The sequence below is a fragment of the Doryrhamphus excisus genome, chromosome 2, assembly GCF_030265055.1.
Source record: "Doryrhamphus excisus isolate RoL2022-K1 chromosome 2, RoL_Dexc_1.0, whole genome shotgun sequence".
Taxonomy (NCBI): domain Eukaryota; kingdom Metazoa; phylum Chordata; class Actinopteri; order Syngnathiformes; family Syngnathidae; genus Doryrhamphus; species Doryrhamphus excisus.
The window spans coordinates 18775554-18794346 of NC_080467.1; positions in this window are offsets into that span (position 1 = coordinate 18775554).

Here is an 18793-nt window from a genome sequence, read left to right on the forward strand (position 1 = left end):
CCTCATCCTTCTCTCTCCTGGTTGCTCTTTTTAGAGTGTCTGTGGGTGTTCGGCGCTTATCTGTCTTTCTCTTGTCAATCTGTCTGTCTTTCTTCTGCCTAATTGTCCAATCCCGCCATCTTTTCTCTCGGCGGTAAACACACCTTGTTCGAACCGTAAGACACCTCACTCTCCTCTCCTTCTCTCTCTCTTTCAGTTTATATCCTTTTCGTCACCCTCGTTCTCCCCCTCAGCCCTCTCATCTTTCCCCTCTCCCCCTGCACCCCCCCGCCTGCATCTCACTCTGTCCTACTTTCCACAGCCCGCATTATGAATTATGTGCAACTAGCTTGCTTCATGAAAGAATCATCTCGGCCGATGAATAATAGATGTTGAGGTGAATAGAAGTGTAGGTTACAAACTGTGTTTACCCTCGCTGCCTTATCGACTGTCTTATCAATTTCGCGGAAACATCTGACTGATTTATTTAAAAACCCCAACAAAAACCGTATCAGCAACATAGTCGTCATCTACGTTTTATGGTTCACTCGGTTTCATACTTTTTTTATCCACCTTATCCTACAAAATACTCGCTAACAACGTGCAACTTTCAATTACAGTGGTACTTTTTTGTTGAAAAACAGAAAGAGTTTTCCTAATCTAAATCAACTATCAAGTATCTGTCAGTCAAAACGCTTAAATGACGACAAATGTGCTTCTCCTTGTCCACAAGCAAGGAAGGAGGAAGAGCTGTAGAGAGTTGTATGGTAATTATAGATCAAGAGGACAGTAATTCTACTGCGCCTCTATCCCAAAAGGATGGAGGAACAGAAAGGAGGAGAGAGCAGAAAGAGGATGGAAGGACTCAGGGGGAGAGAAGTGACACAGAGGGAGGAAAACAATGGTTGAAAAATGATAAAGTAAACACGGACAAAAAATATTGCATTTCTGAGGTTTTCTGTTATTATTCTACCCAAGTTGCAGCAGCATTTCTTTTATTTTAATTAAAACGTGGACCTAACCTTGTTTCCAATTTCAACCTGTCTGGACTTTTTCCAGTGCAACAGGTTATAAAAAGATCTCATCCAGGGACCACCCCTGCCCATCATATAACCAAGTCAACATTGTTATGCGGCTTTTAAAGGCATCATGCACAAGCAGGTGCTTTGCATCTCTTCATGGAGAAACGCTCGGCTGAGCAAGACAGATTGTTGACGGTCTCACTTCATTGAGCATGACTTCATGCTCGGCATTCGATTAATTTCACTAAACTAAGTTGTGACCTCTGCAGTTTGACGAATGCATCGTGCAACCATAAGCACACGCACACATAATGTAGTTCCATGGTGAGGTCTACTCAAGTTCAACAATGAGTCAAGATGATAGACAAGATTAAGTCCCTACTGTCTCTTGATGTCTCATCATCGTATTTTCTATCCGTTCCTTCACCCGTCCATCCATTTTCTTCTGCTTATTTTGGTCTGAGGAGCGGTAGAAGCTGTCTCAGAAGGGAAGCTCAGACTTCCCAGTCTCTACCAGGATGACAACGAGGTGTTTCCAGGCCTGCTGTGGGACATCATATCTCCAGCGTGTCCAAGGTCCTCCTCCCGTGTGGGCATGCCTGGAAGGCATCCGGACTAGATGTCCGAGCTACTTCAACTGGCTCCTCTTGATGCTGTAGGGGAAATATCAACATTTCCTTCCTTCACTCGGAAAAATCCCCCCTTGTCAGGCAGAGAACCACAACCTCAGACTTTATGTTTTATGTATTTTAAGTTAGATGAAACACTGGTTCTACCATGTGAATTTTTCTATTATGATTAAAATCAGTTTTAGGGACTCCAACGCTAATATCTGAACAAGCACGTACAGTCGTTGTGGTGCAAGTAAACAAACAAAAGCTGTCGTTGAAAACAAAAGTACTCACACTCTTCTGTACCCAACACTTGTCCATTTGTCTCCCTTTTGACTGGTCGGAGCATCAACTCTAATCCAACGACTTAATTAAATGATAAAGGAAGGCTTTAATGAGCACTCCAGTAACTTCTAACACAGTCAAGAAGGAAAGGAAGACAAATAAGAAGTGATGATGGAACAGAAAGGAAGGAGTTCAGTGACAAAGAAAAAACTTCAGGACGGATTTGGTATTTATGACATTTTTGAAAACAACACATTATTAGTCATAGTATTTTAGTACACTAAAGTGCTTTGTCACCTATAACAGAAAGCGAAGCTGTTTTGGTTCAGGTAGCCTAGCACAGTGATTCCCAAAGTGTGGGCCGCGGCCCCCTGGTGGTATGAGAATTAATTCTTGTGTGTACACCACAGATTAAAAATTTGGGCTTCCTTTGTCCCCCTGCTTTCATTTCAATCCTGAATCTTAATAATAATAATTACAATAAAATAGTTAAAATAATAAGGGCGGCGCGGCGGTCTAGTGGTTAGCGCGCAGACCTCACAGCTAGGAGACCAGGGTTCAATAGGTCAAGAGGACAGTAATTCTAGACAGCTAGGTCAATTGGCCACTCCAAATTGTCCATAGGTATGAATGTGAGTGTGAATGGTTGTTTGTCTATATGTGCCCTGTGATTGGCTGGCCACCAGTCCAGGGTGTACCCCGCCTCTCGCACAAAGACAGCTGGGATAGGCTCCAGCACCCCCACGACCCTCCTGAGGAAAAAGCGGTAGAAAATGAATGAATGAATAGTTAAAATAATTAACATTATTATTAATAATAATAATGATATATATTATTATTGTTATGAATCAGGATAATAATAATAATAATAATAATAATAATAATAATAATAATAATAATAATAATAATAATAATAATAATAATAATAATAATAATAATAATAATAATAATAATAATAATAATAATAATAATAATAAAGTAAGTAAGTAAAAAGTAAGTTAAGTGCTCTGAGAATTTTGTCTATGTCGTGTTTATAGGACAAAGGTGGGCCACGGACATTTTTTGGATTTTCAAGTGGGCCCCGAGTTGGTAAAGTATTTGTTGTCTATCAAAGTGGCACCCTTCATACTTTAAAACTGGGAAAACTGGTGGTCCTTGAATGCATCTTGTGACACTCATTTGACTGTTACCACATGCAATTATAAACATAATAGCGCGCTTGATGTAGAATCTACAATGGAAAATAAGTTGGTAAACCACAGAGATGCCTTTTTTTAGCATTGTTGCTCACAGCAAAGGTGAATCAGGGTTCAAACACGGTACGTTTCTCCAGGTACTCCCACACAAGAACCCTGTAGCGGAGTCTGAATGGTATATTCGCTTCCTAATGGGATCCCAGAGGTTTGGCAAGCAATGTGTTTTGCCTTCCCCAAAAAATCGACTCAACGGAGTTGGCAACATGCAACCTCAGCTTGGGGGGTTTACAGCAAATTGAAGTACAATTTATTCATGTCAGAATTCACACATTTCAATGGAAGACAACAAATCATTGAAGCCAGGTGAAGTTATCAGTCTCCTGACTAAATTGAGTTGTAAAAGTGCGGCTACGCTCATCAGCTTTGTCCTCCTTTTTTGTCTGAGCCTGGCGAGTACATTAAAGCCTGCACACGTCAATCCACGCTTGATGTCCCCCCAGCCAGACCATGAAATACCAATAGTCTGGATCTAAAGCGATAACACACTCATTAATAGAAGTCCAATTCTCATTGTCAGTACTAATTAGCAAAGTTCAACACAACTGTTACAGGGCGCACAGCTTTAAACTTGAATGAAAAGAAGTGTTCCTTTTGTTTAAGGACTGAATTCACATCAAACTACATGTATCATGTGCAGTGTATAGTATTTGTATTTGGAATTTCTGTCACGGTAATATTCTGTATTTACTGCGAAGTATGTGCATTGATTCGGCACCTAGATGCTTCAAAGAATACCGGCAAACAGAGTGAGACTTCTTGTTAGACGTGCACACACACAGCAAAAGTGTGGAGCCTTATGTGGAGCGATGCAAGGTAACATAGTTCAAGTTAGGAGGGAAAAAGATTCCTGCACCGCTAATTATCACATACTACAGTGTTAATTGGCCCTGTAACCTAGAAAACGCCCATGAATGATACGGGAAAATGCCAAAATGATACTGTGTCAAAGCCCAGGGCAGTGATACTGATAAAATTTTAAGTTTAACCATGTCCAGTATCAGCCCCTGTAGCTGTCCACTCAGAGCGCGCTGCTCTGGTATCGTGCCCGTGAAACAACCAATCAGAGAACAGCGCACGAGCGTGAACACACACTATAAATATTCCTAGTGCTTCTCCAGTCACTAAAAAACCCAAACTTGATTAATGGAACTTTAATTGTCAGACATTGATAAGATAAGACTGTTATAAATAAAATATTATTGTTGAAATATTTTTGCAATTGTTGTGTTTACACTGTTATATAATACATGTAATAAACTGAACATTTTCTGGAAACAAAATGGTCTTTTCATTAAATAGTACGTGATAATAAGCTCATGATTAAATAGTATGTGATAATAAGATCATCACATGGTTTGTCTGGTATCAGGCCCAGTATCATGCCCCCAAGTGTCAGTATCAGCTCGAGTCCGAAGGTTGAATACGTATCACAGCCCTCGTTTGAGAATATTAACAATGAGCTACACTTCATCCAACGACACTAGAATAGTTTGTTACATTACATTACATGACATTACATGCATGCATTTGTACTAAAAATCAAATCATGCTAAAACCGGGGGCACACGATGTACAGTAACTCCTGATGATCTGTGTGTGCACGTTGTGTTAGCCCCCGCCTATCTCTGAGACACCCACTTAGAGCTGGAAGTTTGTTGCTGTCACTTGAAGCACCAACAAACAAGCGCTGCTGGACCAACACTTCCCATACCCACTCATGCACAAATTCTCACGTGGGCACTCACAGGTTCTCATTCATGGCACAGCACTCTCCCTATTCTTTGCCGGGCTTATGGGAGTCACGGAAAAGGTCTTGAGGTTCAAGACTATAAAAGGACAAAGGCTTCATTAATTAAACATACACTGCAAGTAATGATGGGCGGGAAATAGAAGGCTAGGCTTGACGTTCTGGTTTGACAGCTGGCCTGAGGTAACTCTCAAGGCCGCCATGTTTGCGTGCAAACTTCCACTTAGTGTCGGTGTTCACAGCAGTGTAAACTCGCAGGCCGGGGCAGGCCTCGGTGCGTGTGTTGATGTGTGACTCGCAGCGAGTGTCTGTTTGGTCGGGTGTATGCATGCGCTCATATTTTATTGACGTGCACTCCTCGGAGTGTGGCTAAAGCTGGCACGGCGTGTGTGCCTTCAGAGAGCTGTGTGTTTTGGCTGAGGGGAACTGTAGCAATCACACACAGATAAAAACATCACAATACGGGGAACGAGGATACCTCAACACGGGAAGAGAAGGAGGGGAGGGGCGTATAGAAGGTACACACACACATGCTTGGCACATGCATGCTTTTATGGGAAGATGTACTTTTGAGTACGTCTCATAAACAAGCATGGACTTACCCAATGGGGAGGTCAAACATGCATGCCAACATACACTTTATTGCATGTGCATGAACAAAATAAACAAGTCCCACCCTCCCTCCTTCCAATCTCTGCTTCAACATCTGTGATAGCAGCTGGAGGCAGATTCTCCTCCTGAAATAGCTGCCTAATATAATCACAGCTAATAGCATTATAAGTCACACTATTTACATACTGGGTGAATAAATTATCCCGCTTGCATCCGTTTTCATAATGGCCGCCTCCATCCATCCCTGCATCTCTGTTAAATATTCACTCCCGTCCATTATATTCTCTTTAATCCTTCATCGCCCCTCGCTTCCTGTCTTGTCATGAGATCGGATCTCGAGGGGTCTATCCCGTTATTGTTTGCCGACATCGCGCACGCATGAACGCACTCAAAGCACTAATCGGCAAGACACAACATGCCAGGGAATGAGTCTGCATGATGGAAAGTGCACATGTGCTGCTGTAACTGCATGTTTGTGTGTGTGTGTGTGTGTGTGTGTGTGTGAGCGCCCGTGTCCTTGTCAAATTAATGCACCGACTACTCGCAAGCGCATGGCGACAAAATCAAGGACAAAGCCACGCACGCAAGGATTGGAGCGCAGCTTGTCACAGCTTTATTAGCCGGCGTGACAACCCAGACAAGACTTAAAAGAGGGACGTGGGATGTGAGACACTCAGCAAGTGAGTTTCAGGTCAATCTTTGTGAGTGTGACATATTTAAAAGGCTTGAAGGCAAGCAACACCGTATTTAATAAAAAAAAAAAAAACAACACCAAAATAACTGACATTTGCAAGATACGGAAGAACATTGGTTAGCGCCATACGTATATCCATTACACACGGTCAGGCGCTAACCATCATGAAAACCCCCAAAATACATACACATACTGTTTAACATGCACAAAACAAGTCAACATGCATATCAATACATGGAAGGGATATATGAAATTTAGTGTTAATTTTACCTTCACTGACCACAGTATCCCACACCGAAGCCAAAGAAAGTTGGGTGACAAACACTATTGTACTAAAAAACTTGTCGTAAAAATCATACAGGGTGTTCGTGTTGTCCTCGTTGTTATATCACGTCTTCAGTGAAGTTAAAAGTAACCATATTTGTCAGTTATATTCATTTTAAATATATTTTTGCATGGAAAACACGTTTTTTGTTGCGAACAAAAGAGGTTTTGTGTTATTCACTGGGACAGTTTTCCACTCTGTTGTGGAAGTAGACCTGCAAGTAGGCCTTATCTGCAACAGAGAGATAACACACGGCGAGACTTCTCTTGGAAGAAAAGCAGCCTGTTCTTCTTTAATTAACTTCACACAGATACACATCGATTTATGATGAGTCTTCCTTCCTGACTCCGAGCTGGGATGCTCAACTCTCTGTCCGAGAATTGGCTGGAATCAGTTCGAGCCAATACACGATACCACCAAACAGTTTCCCCGTGCATGCGTGGGTTTTCTCCGGGTACTCCGGTTTCCTCCCACATTCCAAAAACATGCTAGGTTAATTGGCGACTCCAAATTGTCCATAGGTATGAATGTGAGTGTGAATGGTTGTTTGTCTATATGTGCCCTGTGATTGGCTGGCCACCAGTCCGGGGTATACTCCGCCTCTCGCCCAAAGACAGCTGGGAAGGCTCCAGCATACCCACAACCCTCGTGCGGATAAGCAGTACAGAAAGTATGCTACTGTATATCATTACTTCTATATAGAAGTGGCAATAAGGCATCCTGTTTTCCATTTTTTGACATGTCATAATATACGTGAAACAATTCTATTCAACTACAAGATGCATATTTTCTTTCGCCGTGAGTGTTCAAAGGGAGCAGTTCATCCTATGGCGGTGCATGATGTAAGCAGATGCCATCCTTAGCTCACTTTGAATCGCTGGTGACGGCACAAAGCAGCTCAGTCGAGAACAGAAAAGCTGAACCAAGCTAATCTATTATTAATAACCAGGTAGCCTGGTCCATGTTGGAATCAATTTAAGGTTCTGTTAGTACAGTATAACAGACAGTATAACAGACTGAGCTGGGAACAACTCCCCAGAGAGTGATTAAGTCGAGGGTGTGATGGATTAAGCAAAGCAAGAGAGATGTATAATAATATGTTCAACAGGATTCGTTAAAAAAAATCATTTTATTTTCTCAGATGGTTTGTAGTAGGTGGCTGCCAGAACACTATCATGATTTAAGAGGATTTAATTAATACTAGGGCTGTCAAATGATTAAAATTTGTCATCATATTAATCACAGAGTTTTGACAAATTAATCATGATTAATCACCATTAACAACAATGTTTGAAATATGCAAATTTTTACTGTATTTGATGAATAGAAAGACAAATGATCATATATATTTATATGTATTAAGAGCTCCAAATAAATTGACTATGTCAATCAAGCTAAAGGCTAGCACACAAGTCTAAAAATCCTGTCTAAAAAAATCCCATTTGAATCCCACCGTCGGACCCGAGGGGTGCTTGCTCTGGTGCGCATGCATTCAATTACGTAAAAAAATGTAACATAATTAATTAAATAAATTAGTTACCACCATTTTTTGATAGCTCTAATTAATACAGTTGGTTAGCGTCATTAATCCATTCCAGAAGGTCGGTACTATCACTGAATCAAAACAGTAGAAATCTAAGTAATCTGTTCCAGAAAGTCAAAAATGTTAACACAAAACACATTTTATAGTTTTCCAAGACGGGCGATGTGATGTAGCCGACTTCTGATGCCGGTTGCCATTTTGTTAGCTTGCTAATGGAATGCTAATAATGAAGGATGTGATTAAAAATACATTAAGAACAGAGTTGTATTAACAAGAAGCCACATTTACTGAATACACGTAAAAACTGTAAAAAATTGTGGCACACATTTTCAACATTTACCAAAAAACATGCTAACTTGGGTAGGATGCTAACAGAGGTTCTACTGTATTTAGCAAGCTAATAGGCTGCTAAGGACGTTTTGTATTAAAAATACATTCCAAACACAGCAGTGTGTTCATAATATGACATGACACACACCCATATTGTAAAACAAAAATGTTTTGGTATAATAATAATCCAGATGGGGCCTGCTAATACTGTACACATACTGTATATTGTACTTAAATGATATCTGAAGATGTAGTTTAATTTCCCAGTAAAATTCAACCAGATATTAGCAGAATATGAAGGACAGCTCAAATGACATGCCCACCACACACACATATACACCGAGCCCCTTTAGTCCTCTCCAAGTTTGCTAGCTTCATCGGCCACACATCTCGCCGTATGCCTCGCCATCTGTTCACGTTTTCTCCTCCCCTTTCTTTCATTCTCGCGTACCCACTCTGCCTTTCCCACTTTTTGTTTCATCGCCCCTCTTCTGTTCCGCTACCCTTGTTGGCACATTTCCTGCCATCTGAGGCAAGTGTGAACTGTGAATTCCCTCCACCAGAATCCCAGGTGAGTCCTCCTTATGTGGGTTGGGCCATTTGAGCCTTTGAGCTTTCGCTTTCCTTTTCCTTTTGAAGGCCTTTTGTGTCTCTGTGGGAAAATGTTAATTGCTTCTGGACACTGATCTGTGTTCATTAAACAGTCCTGTTCGCGCTAGCAGATGCTAATTCAAGGAGAAAGATTTGTGAACTCCGTTTGTTCTTAGGTTTCTTTTTGTCAATATGAGGATTGATCACATCTCAACCTGTCTCATTTTGTATGTCTGATTCCATATTGAGGTATGGAAGTCAGACAGGAGTGGCGTTTTATACGGAATAGAAGCATGCCTGAGGAATGCAGGGACGGTTCCTTAATAACAAGGGTGATGTTCAAAGTTGTGGCAACTACCTTGAAGACCAGTATGGTGTACAGATAAGTACAGATAAGGACAGAAGTAGGCAGGGTTCAAGCCTGAGCCGAGTTTATGGAGACCATGTGCTGCCCATTCAACATGGCCGCCCTCTCAACCGTGCCAGCATGGTCCAATGGTATGCTGAGCATTACTGGTGTTGGCTACAGGAGCTAAGTGGGTGAAGTGTCTTGCCCCACGGACACGACGACAGTGACCAACCTTCTGGTTTCTGGACAACATGCTCTACCTCCTGATCCGCAGGATGGCAGCCACGCTTCCATCAGACTACCTCCCAGGCAGTTGTGTCTACAGATAAAGTTAACCACAACCAGTGTGTGACTGAGGAGTGAATGAACAATGAGTTCACTTCACTGTGAAGCACTTGGGTACCTTGAATAAAATCGAATCCACTACGTAAAGATGCATTTCCAAGTATCCATGTATTCCATGTAAATTGACTTTTTTTGCATCAAAGCCAAAAATGCAACATTAATTTTTATGAACAATATCAAAGACAGATGCAACCCATGAAACTGAACTTGACTCCAGTTAGGAAAACTCACACACCCTCTTTTAATCCTGTTCTAAGTGACTTTTATTCATTTTCTGGGTCAGCTCTATTAAGTGTTCAGACAGGCTGAGGTCTGATTAGTGCGTTCGAGTCCAGGTAGACTTTATTATACTGAGAGTGGTATCTTGCACGGGGTGGCCGCTGTCGTTATTAATGTCCTCGTACCCAAAGGGTTGAATTTTTCTATCTGCGCCTCTCCAATTCCAATTCTTCCATCCATTTTGCAATCCCTAATGCCCAATCACATTGGCCGTCACTTAAGGCGTAATTATCTGATAACACCCTCAGGACCCAAAGACAGGAATACATGTGGACATATCATGTCCGATGTACGTATATTAATAGGTAGATGTTAAAAACAGGTTTTCTTTCATTTCCGAGTATCCTCCAGAGCTAACCACCAGCATATCTTAAGTCTCCTATCCCATCACCCCCTCGGCACATGATATACTTTATCTTTTTTTACTACCAAGAAGTGAACTATGAAGTGTGATGGTCTCTAATCTTCATATTTTTGTAGTTAGAGCGTTTACACCCTTCTAAATATATATTTTGCAAACACTATTGGAGCCCTGGAGTCATGAAATCACACAGACAATAACACAGTCATGAAATAGCACCCCTATAGTCACCTTATGTTTGATGACATAAGGAAGGGGCTAACTGCAAAATAGATAAACAGCATGAAGAAACACGTTAATGGTTTGAAAAACAAATGGATATATGAAGGAAAATGGATGCTTTAAAGAAACAAAATAATGAAAATAATCACTTTATATCATAAATAGTGTGCAGAGTGGATGATCTGGAGCAGTCGAGGCGTATGAACAATGGAATTGGGACTGATTTTGCTCCAACCGAGCAACAGGTGGCCAACTTTCTGCAATCACCGTGGGAGGATGTTGATGTCAACAACATGAATCCATGTATCCCAATGCATGGTAGGAACAACGTTATCCAAACTATGGCTTGGGAGTCATTTGTGACCCGTGGCTATTTCTTTATTGGGCCTTTTGCGGATTGTGAAAAGATATTATAAGTATGATTATTAAAATTTTGATTTAAAATGAGCATTTTTTTGTTGTTGTTGTGGTGTGTCATCCAAGTCTATCACCACGTTACATGAAAGTATATATTAAAATCAATAATTGAAGAAAAATAAATAAATACGAAGCATAAACTTATCATCTCACGTCATGTCTCAGGGTCTCACGACTTGAAAATCCACCATCTGTAGCATAAAAACATCCAGCCTTTCTAAGTGGTGCATTAAATATGCAGTGATATTTTAAGCACTACAGAAATGCTAATGTTTGCCTCCATGTTGGTTTCAAGGAAAACTGCACTTTTTGGGAAGGAGACATGAACACACATATCTCTTTTCCATGTGTTCTAAAGATACACATACAACTAAAAAGAGGCAGGTAATTAGGGGTTGTGTTTTTGTTTTCAATACGCCCAGGAAGAAAGTTCCAAAATACGGCAAAATATTGTGTTTATAACATGTTATAACACATGAGCCTGTTACTACATGGTCACACAATGGATACAAAACCATGAAACCTTCCTGGGGGTGTTTTAATAGCTGATATTCTAAGCGAAAATAGGTGTGTCCCATTACGTGCATTTATTACCTACCTCTTTTTAGCTATTTATGTATCTTTATAATGCACAGAAAAGATGACGACGTGTGTTCTCGCAGGGGAAGGAAGGATAAAGAAGCGTTAGGATGTTTGTACCACACAGATATCCGTGGAGCATCTGTAAAAAGGTTGATCATTGTCCGTGTCACTTGTTAAGAAGTTGAGCCACTGACCTCCTTTAACCATGAAGTACTAATTAGATTACACTAATTGGACAGGTCTAGTGAGATTAATGACAGTGTAAGGCTTTTATAGTTGGAGCTGATATGTGTCATTGAGGTGTTCATTTTAAAGAAGAAGGAGGACACATTGTTTAGTTTAATTTTAGTTCCTTTGACCCCCCAAAATATGCATTTATTGCTCATAATTTATCAAGACAAATGGGAAATACAGTATGATAACTAACCATGGGAATGGAAACTACTTTTCGATAGAGGTTGTGGGTTTTATGTTGGCTGAAGTATGAAATATGATATATAATTTATCCTACACAGCTAAAATGTCCAGTAACAGAAGTGCGAGCCATTTTCTGAGTGTTAGAAAAGGCAACGAGCGCCCCCCTCTGGTCAGAAGAATGTCCAATTGAATTGTATTTATGAGCCGTACAGTATATATATACGTATATATATATATAAAACACAGGCTATTTTATTGTTACTGGTTGTTATTTAGTCATATTGGGGGGTTCATTATCAGTGAAGCTATTCACCTGGGATGCTGGCATAAAGTTCACTGACAATTTTGATGATTTGGACCATTGATCTTTAATAAGTATGTCATTTTAATGGATCCTGCTCACAAGCATAACAAACAAAACAGCTTTATTAAAGTCTTATGGCAATCTGTAGCTACTATACACACAAACTGTCCACATAGTTGGCACAAATGGAGGTAGTGGGCCTTTAAAATCAGTAGCATAACTTGTGAGTGACGCCGTCAGTGGGCCAGTAATTTAACATTTAATATTTTGCTAATTATTTAAGATATACAACATCAGAGCATGTATGCACAGATTATGAGGAAAAAAAAAAGACTTTAAATGCAATTCTTACACTGACCGCTAGGTGTCATAAGCAGACAATGTACAATATGAACAACACAGTTGCATCAGGGCTCCCTCAGATGTTACTCAAGGCACGTAATACCCAGCAACTCTCCTTCATGGCTGAATTGTGGATTTCAGTGGTAGTGGGGGGGTGCATAACTACTTTGAAAGAGGGGGGGGGGGGGGGGGGTAAGGGTGGTGGGGACAAAACACACAAACGAGCTTGTGTGTTTTACAACAATGAGTTGTGTGGAATACATATACACAGTAAAAGATAAATCATATGCAGAGACATTGAACTGGGTGGACACAAACACACACAAACACACTCACTTATTACAAAATACTTTGTATTCTTGTGCATCACTGTTTGTGACTCATATTAATTGCATTTCTACCGACTCATCTTTAGTTCGACTTTGTCTTCAGTCTCTACATTTACGGCGTGTCACAACATGAACTCATGTCAGCTGAGTTAATTGTTTCAATGATTCAGATCCAGGCTTAAAATTAATAATGGCATTCGCATTGGCTGGGCGTGTTTAATGGTGTCCATTCATTTGAATGTTATCTAAGGCAGACATGTCATTTAGTCACAGGCTATTAGCCGTTGCAGAGTTCTAACTAAGGAGAGGAGAAAAAGAAACGTTGTGCATATATATGTATACCGTATTTTCATAGGTTGGCTGTTCCTGCGACTTATACTCCGGAGTGAACTGTTTATGTTACATAAACACTGGACACCTTTTCTGTTCATGTTTATTTTTTGTGTAGCTGAATAAGCATTGTGTTAGCATATCTTACATCTATTCAGCCTGTTCTCTATTCTTTTATTGTTAGAACTTGCCTTCCAAGAGGACGTAATGTCTGTTTTGGTCAAGTAGTTAGTAAAATAAATTACCTGCAAAAAATGCGACTTATACTCCAGTGCGACTTATGTATGTTTTTTTTCTACCTAATTATGCATTTTTGACCTTGTGCGACTTATACTCCAGTGCGACTTATGCATGTTTTTTTCTACCTAATTATGCATTTTTGGCCTTGTGCGACTTATAGTCTAGAAAATACGGCATATATATATATATATATATATGTCAATAATGCAGATTATTCGTGTTCTTTTCCCTTTCAGGGGCCTCAAACTCAACTCAAATGGAGGCTGCTGCAGGTCGAGTCTTGGTAAGGCTGGGCCCCATTAAGTAATGTCAAGCCTTGGTTAGCGTCCACCCCCGTTAGCATATTTTTCATTGAACATTGAAAATTTGCCTCGGTTTAAGTACATTTTCCCGGTTAGCGTACAATATTGAGCACGTCTGAACAAGTTATTAATACACTGCCTGAACAGTGTTTTTCTAAAGTATTTTTTTTAATCACTAAACATCTTTGTTAGCATTCTGAACTTGCTAACAAATTGGTAACCGTCACCAGAAATCAGGTACGTTGCCAGTCCAGGATGTCATCATGTACTTCAGATTGATTTCGGCAGGTAAAACTATAAATGGCTGTTTGGAACAAATTAACATTATTTTATGGCAAGAATTGATTCGGTTAGTGTTTGTTTTGGATAGACAAATGAATGCTGCTAGGTTCCCCTGTATTCAGTAACCGAGTGACAAACTAGTCAACAAACATTACCTAACATAACAGTCTCACAATGTTGAAAAGCATATAACCAGTTATAACAATCACTCAGGTAGACATGTGTAGGTAGATAACTAATGTTAGTGTGTGTCCAGGGTAAACACAAAGTAACAATAGAAGGAGGTTTAAAAAAAAAAACTAAACTAAACAGGAAACAAGGAGTTCTCTGGAAACATTACCTTTTCCACTTTTCCAATCCTGCCAACCCCACTTTCCTGTCCAGTCCACTAAATTCCTCCTCTTTGAAGCCTTTTCCACCGACCAACCCTGCGTCTTCGAGCCTCCCTCCCCCTCATCTATCACCTTGCACAACATAACCTTCCTCAGGCCTCTAACCCATTGTGAGCCCTCTCCCTCCCTCACTTCCCCTTCACATTGACCCTTATCACTACTCCCGCTCCCATTGTTTCCTCTTCCCATCAAGACCAAGCGAACATTGGGGACACACCTGACAGATTGGGCTTGTTATCCTCCACGCATTTAAAGAGGGACTGGAGGATCCTTTTACCCTTTAAGACCCTTGTATAGATTATTTTCTTTGCTTGTTTTTCTTCTTTGCTTGCCTGCCTTCTCTGTGTCTGGACTGTCAATGACATTGTGTGATAGCTTCTGATTGGAAAACAAAGACAAAAGCAGTTCTCAAATCCATCCCAACGACAAATATTTATTTCTCTCCCCATGCCCTGAATGTAACATTCTGCATCACGATGTCAAAGTCCGTATGTTTATTTTTTCATGGCCGTGTCACAGCGAATTCAGAGGGAGCTCAGTAATCCAGACATTCCCCAGCAGTTTCCACCCCTCCCTTCAGATGTTCCCATGCACGCCAGAGGGCATATTCAATCCCATTGGCGTGTTCTGGTTCCAACCAGGGTTATCCTGCCAGTTGGACAAATCTAAAAACCCTCCAAGATGCAAGATATCCAGCAGGTATCCAAACCGCTTTGATCCAAAAGTGAGAGATTCCTCTGCGACAAATAGAAAGTACCCCCCCTCCCCCCTGCTGCATTCATTCAGGCTTGAGCCCGTTGACGTGGGCCATCAATTCAGAATACAATGCTGCATTCAAGGAACTTTCTTGGCTTTGTGGATCGTTTGGAATCATTCTTTGTCTTTCGATGGCAATTATTACTATGGTATAGGATCAGGGAGGTGGGTGGCATTAGGGCTGTAACTGACCATTCTTTTCTAAGTTGATTCATCTGAAGCTTGTCGTTTCGATTACTCAAGTAAAGTCATCCCTTGCTCCATTGTGGTTCCGACATCACATCCTGACTACGGTTTTTGATTACTGTTTTGTGGTTTGAATACAATTAGTCCAAACCAAATTGTACATATTCTTGGCCTGAATGAAGCATTTTAAATAATAAATAATAAATAATAATAAATGAATGCTCCTCTATGAGGTACCACCTTATCATGGTGGAGTATGTTTTGGGGGGTTTTATGCACCTTTTATTCCCCCTGGTATTGTCCCATAGTCCAAACTTTTTCCAAAAGGGCCACATAGTGAAAATGAAAGGAAGTGACACATTGATATTTTGTAAAGCAGCACATGTAGATATGCTAAGAGGTTATATTATTTAAAATAAAATAATATAAATAAACAATAGAATGTGAGTGTGAATGGTTGTTTGTCTATATGTGCCTTGTGATTGGCTGGCGACCAGTCCAGGGTGTACCCCGCCTTACGCCCGAAGACAGCTGGGATAGGCTCCAGCATCCCCGCGACCCTCGTGAGGAAAAGCGGTAGAAAATGAATGAATGAAATAAACAATATAAATATATAATAAAACTGCATCTCAGCTTTGTGATGTCGGTGAAAAAGCCTATAATTATAAATTTCAGCCACCCCCCCCGCTATAGATTTTTACTTTAAAGTTAAAAATATTTTAACTTTCTTCTTACAAATTCTTCTACATTTTCTTCTTGGAATATTCTGACTTTATTCCCGTAATATTCTGAATTTATTTCCATATTTCCGCAACCTAATTTTCCTCCAAGCTTTTTGGTTTATTCTTATGAATCTATGACTTTTTCTCATAATATTTTGATTATATTCTTGTAAAACAACTGCCCTTATTTCCATTTCTACTGTTGTTGTTTTTTTTAATTTTCCACTCCAGCTATTTGAAATCCATTCTTGTAAATTTTATTCTTGTAATTATGACTTAAAATTTGTGAAAATGTATTTGTCTCAATATTACGACTTTTACATTAACATTTTATCTTTAATATTTCAACTTTCTTGTTTGTCAAAATGTGCCCTGTGATTTGCTGGCGACCAGTCCAGGGTGTACCCCGCCTTACGCCTGAAGACAGCTGGGATAGGCTCCAGCACCCCCCGCGACCCTCGTGAGGAAAAAGCGGTAGAAAATGAATGAATGAATGAATGAATTTCAACATTCTGCAATTAAAATGACATTTTTACTCATACAATTACAACATTATTTTAGTTAAATTACAACCTTTTTGTTAGATTACAACTTATTTTGTTTTACTTTATTCCTGTATAATTATTGCAAATGTTTCCATTTTTGCAGTGTTTTTTGTCGTCTAGTAAAATTATGTTATTATTGGACCCCCCCCCCGGCATATTCAGTAGTGAGTTCGTGAGTTCGTGAGTGACTCAGTGCCAGCTCCCTCAGAGATGTCCAAAAACACATTAGCAGGTATAAATAATAAAAACATACCAAAAGTCACAGGACCAAAGTCCCATTACATCATCGTTCAAACAACCCACATGAATGGTGACCCAAATAAGAAAAGGAGAAACTTTTGTATCTATTATTTGGTATCTTTGGAGACAGACTGGTGGCTGTGATGGCTGCCTTCACAAAAACAGCCTCTTACACTTTATAGTCTGTCAGTTTGAAAAAAGTCAAATTACCGTGATTGCAAACAAACAATTTTCCTGTTGGAAAAGGGAGTTCATTATTCATCCAGACTTTCTCTCTCTCGCTGCCTCTCTGCCAGCCTTTTAAGCCATTATGTGATTAGGTCGAATCGAGCTGATGACCATCTGACTGAGAGAAGCATCTAATGACCGCTCATTTGGACGACTGAGCCACACTCACACGGGACAGCCAGGGAACGCCCCCCCCCCCCCCCCCCCGCGCTTGTTCAAAAATGCAAGCAGTTGAAAAGCACACCTACAGGTTCAGGCAGACAACACGACTCTCATCCGGTTCTCTCCTAAGATTGATATCAATACAGTCCATTCAGAGTGACGGGCTAATTAAATACAGCGGCTTCAACAATATCCGCCAACAGTTCAAATAAAGCAGCCCGGTTATTTATTGACAGAATAGATTTATTGTGGGGTGATATGCTGACAGATGGATTTACTGTAAGTACACTACGGCAAACAGTTATGATATGTATAGACACATTGCCTTGACACATGACAGTTATTCACCTGGACAACGTCAACATATCGTTCATCTAAAACTATCCAATTAAAATTGCCTGTAAATATATTTCCAGGTGCCGCTCAACAAATATTAAATATGCAACAGTTCAATTCATAAAAAGAAACAATGTTTTTGCAGTTAATATGCCGATTAGAGTAGAGCATGAACCAGTAGGTTACAATACAGTAATCCCTTCTTTATTGTGGTTAATTGGTCCCAGAACCCAACCGTGAAATCCAATATTTTTGTCCTGTTTAACATTATTAGAGCCCCCTTCACAAGAAGTAACACCCCTATAGTCACCTTTACACACAATAAAGTATACTACATAAGACAAAATAAGCCATTTGAGACATAAATATGACTCATGCTTGTGCGTGTTGCAATGTGGGAGGAGACAGGAAGTGGCAGGACAGGAAGTTCGCTTGCAAAAGTAGCACTGCAATAAAAGCCTGTTGTTACTGCTATCAAGTGTGGTGCTTGTGTGTCTTATCAAACATTACCTAACAGCGTAGAATACTACATATCATCAAGACTCTTAAAATAAATAGCAAAAAAATAATAAGCAAAATAAATGTAAATTTGCTTAAAGTCGGAGCATGAAGTTACAAAATTTGAAGTGCAAAGTGGCAAAGATATTGAATTTGGAGTTTGGAGTTGAACCACTTGTTGGTCAGCTCTAAGGTCATGCAAACAATGAACTCCAGTTTTGTTGGCAACATAATGCAAGGTAAACTAAAGCACGTCATGGAATGAAGACAGGATTTACAGACATTTTGGTACCCTTTGGCGAACACACACATGCACCCGAGAGCTCTCCTCCCATCCTCTGCTGGAGGTGCAGCATTCAAGGTGACACCTCCAGAGGTCTTATCTTGATAAAGATGTCGGTCGTAAACCTCCAAACGTGATATCCCATTGTAAGATAAAAGGACAAAAAAAACAGCATTGGGTGTTGGGTGGATACAAAAAAGCGTAGATGCATAACGGTAGCAGGGGGGTGGGACATTTAAGGGGAAAGTGGAAGGAGGGAAAAAAAGAGGATGGATTGCGGGGCGCTGTCGGCAGTGGAAGAGATCAGGGTTGCTGCTGGAAAATGAGGAGGGAGGTTAAGAAAGTGCTG